Below are 10,689 nucleotides of genomic sequence, written 5' to 3' on the forward strand. Positions count from 1 at the left end.
TTCCCCGGTGGAGGAAAATGAGACCACGATCAACTGCTATCACCAGGGGATTGAGCTGTTGATCATGGTCGACCGGTTGGACATCCCTGTTTTAGAACAACAACAACCACCCACATACGCTGACAGCCATTTCTGTACATCAGTAGGCACTGCTAATTTTGCACCACGCTAAATTTCAAGAGAAAACACCAGAGGAAGTTGAGTCACAAGCCTCTGGCCCTTGTAAGCGGTGGAGATGATTGGTCCATTTGGGCTCCTGGACCACTGTTCCACCAAGCTCTGTCTCAAGAACATCTCAAGGAGAGCCCTGCTGGATCTGGTCCATCTAGCCCAGATGCTCCTGGGAAACCTGCAAACAGGACCTGAGCATGAGAACAATTCCTTCCCTCCAGCAACTGGCATTGGACGCAGAATGTACCCATCATGGCTAGTAGTCTGCTCTCAGACAGCCCCCACCTGCCTGCCTTCTTACTTGCAAGCAGTCCAGGAGGTGTATAATTCAGCAGGGAGGAGGAGGAGCAGGTGGATGGGGACAAAACTAGAATTTCATTCTCTGTGCCTGTCATTGGCTCTGGCGCCACCTACTGTTGACCTCCCTCCCTCTGGGTTTACACCAGGAGCAGCCAACATGGTGCCTTCCAAGTGTCATTGGACTCTAGCTCCCATGAGCCCTAATGGTCAAGGATGATAGGAGTTGGAGTCATCTGGGGGGGGCCACGGTGGCCAACTCTGGTCAACACACTATGTAACGTAAGTCAATCTTCAGCTGGTGTTGGTGGCAATTCTTCACTGAGAATCGTGTACTGAAATGAATGCACCCCTTAGGGCTGGGCGATGTTATCAATAGATAGTTCAAAAAAAGTTTCAAGTCCATATTGTGATACTGGTTTCATAATTTTTGACCTGGCAATATATTGCGGATCGTGGTGAGTGGTCTATTAGTGCCTCGGAGAGCAGTTCAAATCCCCTCTTGGCCACGAAGCTCACACTGGAGAGCCAGTGTGGTGTAGTGGTTAAGAGCGGTAGACTTGTAATCTGGGGAACTGGGTTCATGTCTCCACTCCTCCACATGCAGCTGCTGGGTGACCTTGGGCTAGTCACACTTCTCTGAAGTCTCTCAGCCTCACTCACCTCACAGAGTGTTTGTTGTGGGGGAGGAAGGGAAAGGAGAATGTTAGCCGCTTTGAGACTCCTTCGGGTAGTGATAAAACAGGATATCAAATCCAAACTCCTCCTCTTCTTCTTCTTCTTCTTCTTCTTCTTCTTCTTCTTCTTCTTCTTCTTCTTCTTCTTCTTAGGGGACCTTGGGGAGGGGGCCAGTCCCTGCCTGCCTCTCAGCCTAACCAACCCCACAGGCTTGTTGTGGGGTTTAAATGAGGAGGGGGGAGAGAACCATGTGCACTACCTTGGAGATACAAATGCAGTCAACCCATGTAGGGTTGAGTTGGCTCTGCCTGTCATTGGCTCTGGCGCCACCTACTGTTGGCCTCCCAGCCTCCCACTCCAGCACTCCCAGCTGCTCACAGATAATAACGAGCGAGACGGACACCCCTAACAAGCATGCAGCAAAAGTGTTCAGCCACAGGCAGCATGTATCTCCCCTCCCCATACCGTCTTCCATAGCAGGGTGGATTCCTCCCCCCCCCCAGCTGCCTCCCCTGCACTCCCCTGCAGTACCAAGGCAAAGGATTAGTGCAGGCAGAGCAGGTAGGCTTTCGCGTACAGAGGCGAGCTTGGTCTCAACATCTAATTCAATTTGTTCTGCTGAGATTGAAATATGAAATGCTTGCCAGTCAGATGTTCAAAGGCACCAGAGGTTGGGATGGGGGGGGGGCGAGGAGGGAGGGGTTGAAGAGAACAGAGAGTGCTTTCTGAAGTTTGCATTTTTATGAAAATCAATTTAACCGTTTGATTTCCCCCTCCCCACCCGCAGCACGCGATTGGGTTTGTTTTTGTTTCCACACACCCCCTTTTCCAGCCTTGATGAAGACTTTTAATATCTCAAACCACACACACACACCCCTCAATAATGATGCTTATCTCCTTTCACCAGGGATTTGTTTGGGGCTTTTTTAAAAAAGTGTTTTGTTTTGTCCTAATAATGTTACGAGTATAAAAGGAATCTCTTCTGATGGACAATTGCACACACAGCTGCAAGGACCACTTGTTGACAGTTTCTCCGTCAAAAGGAGACTCTGGCCTCCGTGATGAGTTTGGGGGGGGGGGTTAAATAAATAAATAAATTCTGCTCCTGCTCTTCCTCCTCTGAAATATTCTAATCACACTGAATTTAGTGGTGAGGGAGGGAATTGCAAGTTAATTCATTAATTACACCAGAGTGGGTGAAACTTCAATCTTAATTAAGAGTTTTTAAGTAGTAGAGCACTGGCTGGTTGGCTGTTTTTCTTCTTGTATTGAAGATAACACTGAGGCAGTGCAGGTTGTTGTTATTAATGTAGTAGTAGTAGTAGTAGTAGTAGTAGTAGTAGTAATTCACTTTTATATATCTGGAAGGCTGAATCTTGCCCCTTCACATTTTTCACTCCAGTTGGCTTGTTTGTTTCAGTGATTGTTGTTGTTGTTATTAATTACTCGAAAGAGAAGGGTTATTGCTACGTTCGGAAGAGATATCTGGAGAGCTAAAGGTTCCCCACACCTGCTTGAGGCAATCCAGAATAAAGGAGTTTTTTAGACTTATATCTGCCTGTCATTAACGGACCTTTGGAATTATTAAAAATCCTCCCTCCTGTTTTCAGTGAGACGAGCAGGAAGGTAAAACATAATGGAAGATGGATTATTATTATTATTATTATTATTATTATTTCATTATTTATACACTGCCCATCTGACTGGCTTGCCCCAGCCACTCTGGGCAGCTTCCAGCAAAACATAAAAGCGCCATGAAACCATGAAACACCAGACATTAAAAACTTTCCTCCGCAGGGACGCCTTCCGATGTCTGGGTTCCAGAGGTGGGAAAGATGTGGTGGAGGTCGAGGAGTTAACTTTTTTTGTTCGTCAGCCAGGGAAGGACTTGTGATTATTGGATGATGGCAGTTGTTGATTAGGGGCAATATCATTGCAGTCCAAGCATGTCCAGTGAGCAACTGGGCTGTCTAAATGTGCTGAAGTTTTGAACCATCTTCAGATGGTCTTTAATCCCATGGTGCCTGGTGCAGAGAAAGCGGGATAGGGCAAAAAAGGCTTTCCTCCCTCTTGCATAACACAAGGACTTGTGGACAATGAAACTCCAGGGGAGACAGTGATGGCCATCAACTTGAGTGGCTTTGAAACAGGATTAGACAAATTCATAGAGGAGGAGGCTATCTATGATGACTACTAGCCCCATCCGCTATGTTCTGCATCCAGCGAGAGAGCCTGCATGCCTCTGAGCAGCAGTTGCTGGAGGTCGCAAGTGGGGAGAGCGCTGTTGCTCCCGGATCCTGCTCAAGGGTTTCCCCAAGGGCATCTGGTTGGGCACAGTGAGAAGAGGATGCTGGAACCAGATGAGCCTTGGGCCTGATCCTGCAGGGCTTGTCTTACGCCTGACTGATCTTTTGGGGATCAGTGGGGAAGGTCAGTAGCTCAAGTACCGTATTTTTTGCTCTATAAGACTCACTTTTTCCCTCCTAAAAAGTAAGGGGAAATATGTGTGCGTCTTATGGAGCGAATGCAGGCTGCGCAGCTATCCCAGAAGCCAGAACAGCAAGAGGGATTGCTGCTTTCACTGCGCAGTTCTGGCTTCTGAGATTCAGAATATTTTTTTTCTTGTTTTCCTCCTCCAAAAATGAGGTGCGTCTTGTGGTCTGGTGCGTCTTATAGAGCGAAAAATACGGTAGGTGGCAAGGCGCCTGCATTGGTGGGCATAGCCATAGGCAAAAGTGCGCAAAGCAAATAATGCGCATGCTGCCCCCTTTGCGCAGTTGACTGGCTTCTGTAGACATTCCTCTCTCTCTCTCCATTCTCCGTCCAGATAAGCCAGGACACAACCCAGCAAGGTTGGAAAAAATGGCAGAGAAAAAGTTTTTCTCTCCCTCTCTCATAACAGTAGAACTCGTGGACATCTGATTAAGCTGAGTGTTGGAAGGTTCAGGACAGAGAAAAGGAAGGACTGCTTCATGCAGAGTTAATCTGCGGAACTCACTCCCACAGGAGTACCCACTTGGATGGTTTTAAAGAGGATAGGACAAGCTCATAGAGAACAAGGCTGTGCTCGGCCTTCGTGGCCAGAGGTTTATGAACACCTGTTGCTGGAAACCACAGGAAGGGGAGAATGCTCTTGGGCTTGGGTCCTGCTTGTGGGCATTTTCTGGGCCCACAGAGAGAGCAGGATGCTGGACTTGTTGAGCCATTGGCCTCATCCAGCAGGCTCTTCTTACCTTCTTACTAACAGGGGATAGAAAGCAAGGCTGGGAAAATGTATGTGGTGTGGGGAGGTGGGGTATGTACTGGGGAGAGTTCCAGTAGCCAGTTAGAGAGGCCTGGATGGCTGTATCCTGCCACCATCACAGGCAGGCTCAAGGTGTCTGCAGGACAGGGCCTTCAGGGTGACTGCTCCCAGACTGTGGAACTCCCTCTCTAGGGAAGTCAGACTGGCTCCCTCCTTGTCCTTCTGCTGCCAGGTGAGGACTTTTTTTATTGCAGCAGGCTTTGGGGGACTTGATCTTCTAAGGAAAGGGTCGGTGCTGTGTTGTTTTTATTGTAATTATCTATGTTTTAATAGATCAGAGAGAGAGCAAGAGAGAGTTCTGACTTTATTAATGTTTAGGTTTTTTAAAATGTTTGCTCCCCCCCCCCCCCCGTTTTAGCTGTCCCTATTTTACCTGTTAGTGCCTTGAGTCCTGTTCAGGCATAACAGCAGCAGCAGCAGCAGCAACAAAAACAACAGTCATACCTTGGAAGTCGAATGGAATCCATTCCGGAAGTCCATTCAACTTCCAAAACGTTCAGAAACAAAAGCGTGGCTTCTGATTGGCTGCAAGAAGCTCCTGCAGCCAATTGGAAGCCATGGAACCCGCATCGAACATCGGGGTTCCAAAGAACATTCGCAAACCGGAACACTCACTTCCGGGTTTGCGGCATTCAGGAGCCAAAACGTTCAACTTGCAAAGTGTTCAGGATTCAAGATATGACTGTAAAAGGCCTGAGGATCCCCTTCCTGGTATTTGGAAAGTTAACACCAACGCCTTGACTCGAAAAATCAGAGGGCAGGCACAGCATGGATCACACACAATCTCTGCGATGGGAGCTCCGAGGCGCCTCAGGTGGTCCTTTTGAGGATGGCCATGTCTTAGGTTGTCCTTTCAAAAAAAATAAGGGGGGGGGGGAGAAGCGGGAAGTTTAAACAAGGGGCTGTGTTAATTGGATTACAGGCCAGCTGCCTGTGCTTCCTGCAGGGAGGCACCAGGTGCACAGAGACAGTACCTTCATTTCCAAACCTCGGGTTATATATCCAGGAAGCTCCTTTGCCCTTGCTGCCAAGTTAGGAGCAAACATGCATTTTGCCATGCCGCTTCCCTTTACATTTGGGGGTGGGGGTTAAAAATCCATGTGTTTCTCAGTGGGGGGGGGGCATCGGATCCCATATGGTTTAATGCCCCCCCCCATTTGGGGCTGCGGGGAAGAAGCCATCCTCCTCCCTTGCGCCCCGGAGAACGAGCGGCACTTCTGCCTCCCTGTTTTCCCCCTCCAAGAGTATTCATTCGGGAGAGGGAGAAATGGCGTAGCAGGGAGCTGAGATTTCAGATTTATCCATTCATGAATAATAATCAGGCTGAGCAATTCACAGTAAATGGGTATCCAAATTGGCTAATAAGGAAGGCTTTCACCTCAAACTGGAGCTGGGCGAGAGACCGAGAATATCAACAGACGTTGGCTGTGGCATGTGTGTGTACGGCGATGTGACCTGAATCAGTGAAATATGCAAACCAGGGCCAGGGTGCCAGCAAAATAATAGGCATCTCTGTTAGCAGACGGAGGAGAGAGCAAGGCTGGCAGGCTGACAGCTTAGCAGCCTTGGCGGGGGCTTCCCATTTGGCGCCTGGGGCCCTGGTTAACTTCTTCCTGGCTCTCTCCGCTGCCTGCTCAGCTGAGTCACAGCAACGTCCGCTCTCACAGAATCACAGAACTGTAGAGGTGGAAGGTATCTCCAAGGCTCATCTTGTCCAACCCCCTGCAGTAGCAGGAATTGCAACTGAAAAATCCCCAACCGATGGCCATCCAACCTCGGTTTAAAAGCCTCTGATGAAGAAGAGCCTGCCACCTTCTGAGGTGCAGGTAATACTGACCTGGATAGGCCAGTGGCCTGACTCAGTATAAGGTTGTTGTTTAGTCATTTAGTTGTGTCCAACTCTTCGTAACCCCATGGACCAGAGCACGCCAGGCACTCCTGTCTCCCACTGCCTCCCACAGTTTGGTCAAGCTCATATTAGTAGCTTCAAGAACACTGTTCAACCATCTCGTCCTCTGTTGTTCCCTTCTCCTTGTGCCCTCAATCTTACCCAACATCAGGGTCTTTTCCAGGGAGTCTTCTAATGAGGTGGCCAAAGTATTGGAGCCTCAGCTTCAGAATCTGACCTTCCAGTGAGCACTCAGGGCTGATTTCCTTAAGAATGGATAGGTTTGATCTTCTTGCAGTCCATGGGACTCTCAAGAGTCTCCTCCAGCACCATAATTCAAAAGCATCAATTCTTTGGCGATCAGCCTTCTTTATGGTCCAGCTCTCACTTCCATACATCACTACTGGGAAGACCCCAGTGTTACCTATCCCCCTGACTTAAGGCAAGGATAAGGAACTGGTGGCTCTCTTGGTGTTGGTGGATCCCAACTCTCATCAACTCCAGCCAGCATACCCAGCAATCTCAGACAGTGGGAAGAGGCCCAGACCAGAAGAAGAATCAAGCATAGGTGCCACACCTCGGCATTAAGTGGGAAACTTGGCATTAACTGGGAATGCACTCCTCATGGACAACCTTCAGAGTACCATGCAAGCTACCCTCAATTTATTTTGGCCGTACTTTTTTTTAAAAAAGAAGAAAAGCTCAAAGATTTAGCTGGCTGGTAGAGAACCTCTATTCCCAGATATGTTGCAGAACATATCTTCCATCATCCATGGCCATTGGCAGTTTCAAAAACAGTCTTCAAAGGCAGCCCCACACAGAGCACATTGCAGTAGTCTAGTCTGGATGCCTAAGAATGTAAGACTGGGTTGTGGAACCAGTGACGCTGTTGGATCACAGCTCCCACCATCTCTGGCCATTGGTCACGCTGGCTGGAGCTGATGGGAGTTGGGAGGCCAACAACGTCTGGAGGGTCAGAGATTTCCAATCCCTGCTTTATTTATTGCATTCGGAACCAAACTGCCTCGTGACAGCGGGGGTAAAAGACAGCCATCATGGCCGGCAGCCATTGGTAGCCCTACCCCCCCATGAACCTGTGCTAATCCTCTCCCAAGTTGGTGAGCCTTTTGCGGGAGCGAATCCCTGCAGAATATGCATGCGCGCATCGTTGGTACATGTAGACAGGGAATTTGCACTCTCTCCTTCTGGAGGCGCTGGGTATAAATAAATGAATTAAGTCTGAGAGGGGAAGGAGAAGCCTCTGCATTTGCATGCAGGCCTCTGAGATTATTCGGGGAGGAGGCAGAGTGGAGGGGAGAGGGTGACTAAAGGGCTGGGAGCCTTGGACTTAGTTGGAATTCAGCCGCCAGAGCTTTGCCTCTCCCTCTGATGGCTGAGCGTGATTGACACTTACAAATTACCCAGCCAAAAGTGTCGAGTCTTTGACCCCTCAGTAACATCTTCGGCAAGCTTGAGATTTGCCAGCATTTTGTCATCTAATTACTACAAATCCCTTGAAAATTCACTGGCTGGTGAATTTTTAATGCGGGGCGCCGTTTTCAGCGTGATGCATTGCCCAGATGGGATTGCATTCCCCTCTTTCCTTCTTTACTTTCTTCCCTCCCCAAGCTCTTCAATTCTTGCTGGGTGGGGAGGGGGGGAGAGTTGTGGGGTGGTGGGCTCTGCCGGATGCCATTGCAGAGCCAATGGCCCTCAAACCAATTATTTCGCATTTATAGTTTGCAAGCACCTAGATCTGCATCTGCAGAACTGCTTTCTCTGTCTGTCCGAACCTTATCGGCTGCAGTGTGCTTCAGAGGCGACAGGTGCCCATCGAGTCCAGTGGGGCAGAACGTGGGGAGCCCACACTGTAGGCGGAGCCTGAGCCATTGAAGGGCGGAGCCAACAAATTCCAGCTTCGTCTCCCTCCTCCTCCTTACAAGGGGCAGCACTAAAGCCACATTCTTGCCATACCATTGGGGAAACTGGGGGTTGTCAAGGATGCTGAGTTGTTGGAAGACCCCTATTCCTCTCCCAGAGCCACAGTTCCCAGAGTTCCCTGGGAAGAGGGATAGAGGCTTAAGGGTGCTTGTTATGTGACCCCTTAACAGTCTGGCTTCACCTTCATTCCCTGTTCCCAGAGAATTCTGGAAAGCGTAGCTCTGGAAGGGGAATGGTAGTGTGGAGGTCCCCTAGCAACTTTCAGCACCCTGGATAGCTCCCAAGATTCTATGGAGGGAGCCATGGCTGTTCAAAGTGGTATCGCACTGCTTTAAACATTTGGTGTGAATGAGGCCTAAGACGGAAGAGCAGGAGGCAAGCAGTGCCAGCCCTTGGAATAGCTGTAAATAAGAAGGCAGGCAAGGTGGGGCTGCCTGGGGGCAGCGTGAAATTGGAGGGGCAGCGCCCCCATTTGCCAACATGAACCAGCCTCCTCTGCAGTATTGAGTTGGCATGTCCTAATTATGTGATCTTCCTCAGGTCCTTCCCTGGTGCTCAAGTTCTGCTGGGCAGAATGCTCCCTTCCAAGGATCAAGCCACCTACGTAACACTCTGTATCTTTTCTCTCCCCCGCCAGCCCCAGTTCAGAACTGAGTCACGGCCGAGAGAACAACAAGGGGGTCCTGGCCCCTCCTCGAAGCCAAGTGGATCTGTCCCGTGAACCCCGAAGAGGAGAGTCCTTTGAACAAGCAGCTTCGAAGCGATGGCACTCATCACTTTCATTCGCCTGCCGTTTCCTGGCTAGGAAAAGCAACAACTCGGCTTGATGAACCAGCAAAAGGAAGAAAAAGATTATCAGCAGTTCAGTTTTTGTCCTTCCTTAATAACTTGTATAGTTTTGAAAGAGAGAAAAGGTGTACATAACTTATTTCTAAGGAACATGTCCTAATATAAAACAACCTATCCTTTGTTCCCACTGCCTGGTTTCTCTGTCTTACTCCCAACTAGTGTTCACTATTCAATTATTTTACTCTCCCACCAGTTTCCCAGCATTTGCAGCCAGGGATGTAAGAGCAAAAATAGGAATCCTGGTAGGGTTTGAAGCACCAGAGTTGTGTGGGGCACCAGAATAGATCAAAACATTAAGAAGAACCTGCTGGATCAGGCCAATGGCCCATCTAGTCCAACATCCTGTTCTCTCGCGGGGTCCAACCAGATGCCTTTGGGTAACCCACAAGCAGGACCTGAACTCAAGAGCCCTCTCCCCTCCTGTGGTTTCCAGCAAGTGGTGTTCAGAAGCACTTTACTATTTCCAGCTGTGGAGGTAGAGCATAGCCATCTGGGATAGTAGCCATCAACAGCCTTCTCCTCCATGCATCTGTCCAGTCCTCTCTTAAAGCCATCTACCGGTGACCATCACTGTATCCTGTGGGAGGGAGTTCCACAGTTTAGCTATGTGCTGCGTGAAGAAATTGCTCCAACGTTCTTCCAACATTCATCTTCATGGGTTATCTATGAGTTCTAGCATTAGGAGAGAAAGAAAGGAAACTGTTCTCCATCCACTTTTTCCATAGTATGCATAATTTTATTGCTGTCTAACCAGGTCACCTCTCCCTTGCTTTTCCTCTGAACTCAAAAGTCCCAAATGCTGCAACCTTCCATCACGGAAAGTCTCCCTGCAGAAGAGTCCAAAATGGGAGACGGGCCCAGCTGGAGAAATTCACCCAAAGATAGGCAAGACAAGCCTTCCTGGATGAAGCCAGTGGCTCACTCAGTTCAGTATCCTGTTTCTGCATTTCACAGAAATGTGTGGAAAGCACACACACAATATTAGAGTGATTTGACAGTCCGTCCCTCTTGCCAGGGAACTCTGGAAATGGTGCCTCTGTTAGGGGAATATGGGTCTCCTAACAGATCTCAAGAATCCCTCACAAACTACATCTCCCAGGATTCTCTGTGGGAATCTGTGACTATGGGATAAGAGAGCTGTAAATGTCTGGCGCTGATGCAGGTGTAGAGAATCGTTGGCTCTGAATGTTGTGGAACTACAACTCCCAGAAACCCCTTAGCAAGCATGGCGGGCCAAAGGTTCCACAACGTCCGAAGGGCAAAACATTCCCCACCACCACCACCTGCATTAACAGGAGCCCGTGTGGTGTAGTGGTTAGAGCAGGCTACCTCAACCTCAGCCCTCCAGATGTTTTGAGACTACAGTTCCCATCATCCCTGACCACTGGTCCTGCTAGCTAGCGATCATAGGAGTTGTAGGCCAAAAACATCTGGAGGGCTGAGGTTGAGGAAGCCTGAGTTAGAGTGCTGGACTAGGACTTGGGAGACCAGGGTTCAAGCCCTACTTGGGCATGAAGCTCAGTGGGCGTCCTTGGGCCAGTCACCTTCTCTCAGCCTAGCC

At 49.2% G+C, this 10,689-nt stretch overlaps 1 protein-coding gene across 1 annotated transcript in view; it reads left to right on the forward strand.

Moving 5' to 3' along the window:
* Positions 1 to 9,251, forward strand: part of RBM19 (RNA binding motif protein 19) — a 98,763-nt gene extending 89,512 nt beyond the window's left edge. Inside the window, exon 25 of the mRNA XM_028709729.2 lies at positions 8,917 to 9,251. The gene's annotated coding sequence lies outside the window, so the exon portion shown is untranslated. The remainder of the gene's footprint in view (positions 1 to 8,916) is intronic.
* Positions 9,252 to 10,689: the final 1,438 nt, after the last annotated feature.

The sequence above is a fragment of the Podarcis muralis genome, chromosome 16 (assembly GCF_964188315.1).
Source record: "Podarcis muralis chromosome 16, rPodMur119.hap1.1, whole genome shotgun sequence".
NCBI lineage: Eukaryota > Metazoa > Chordata > Lepidosauria > Squamata > Lacertidae > Podarcis > Podarcis muralis.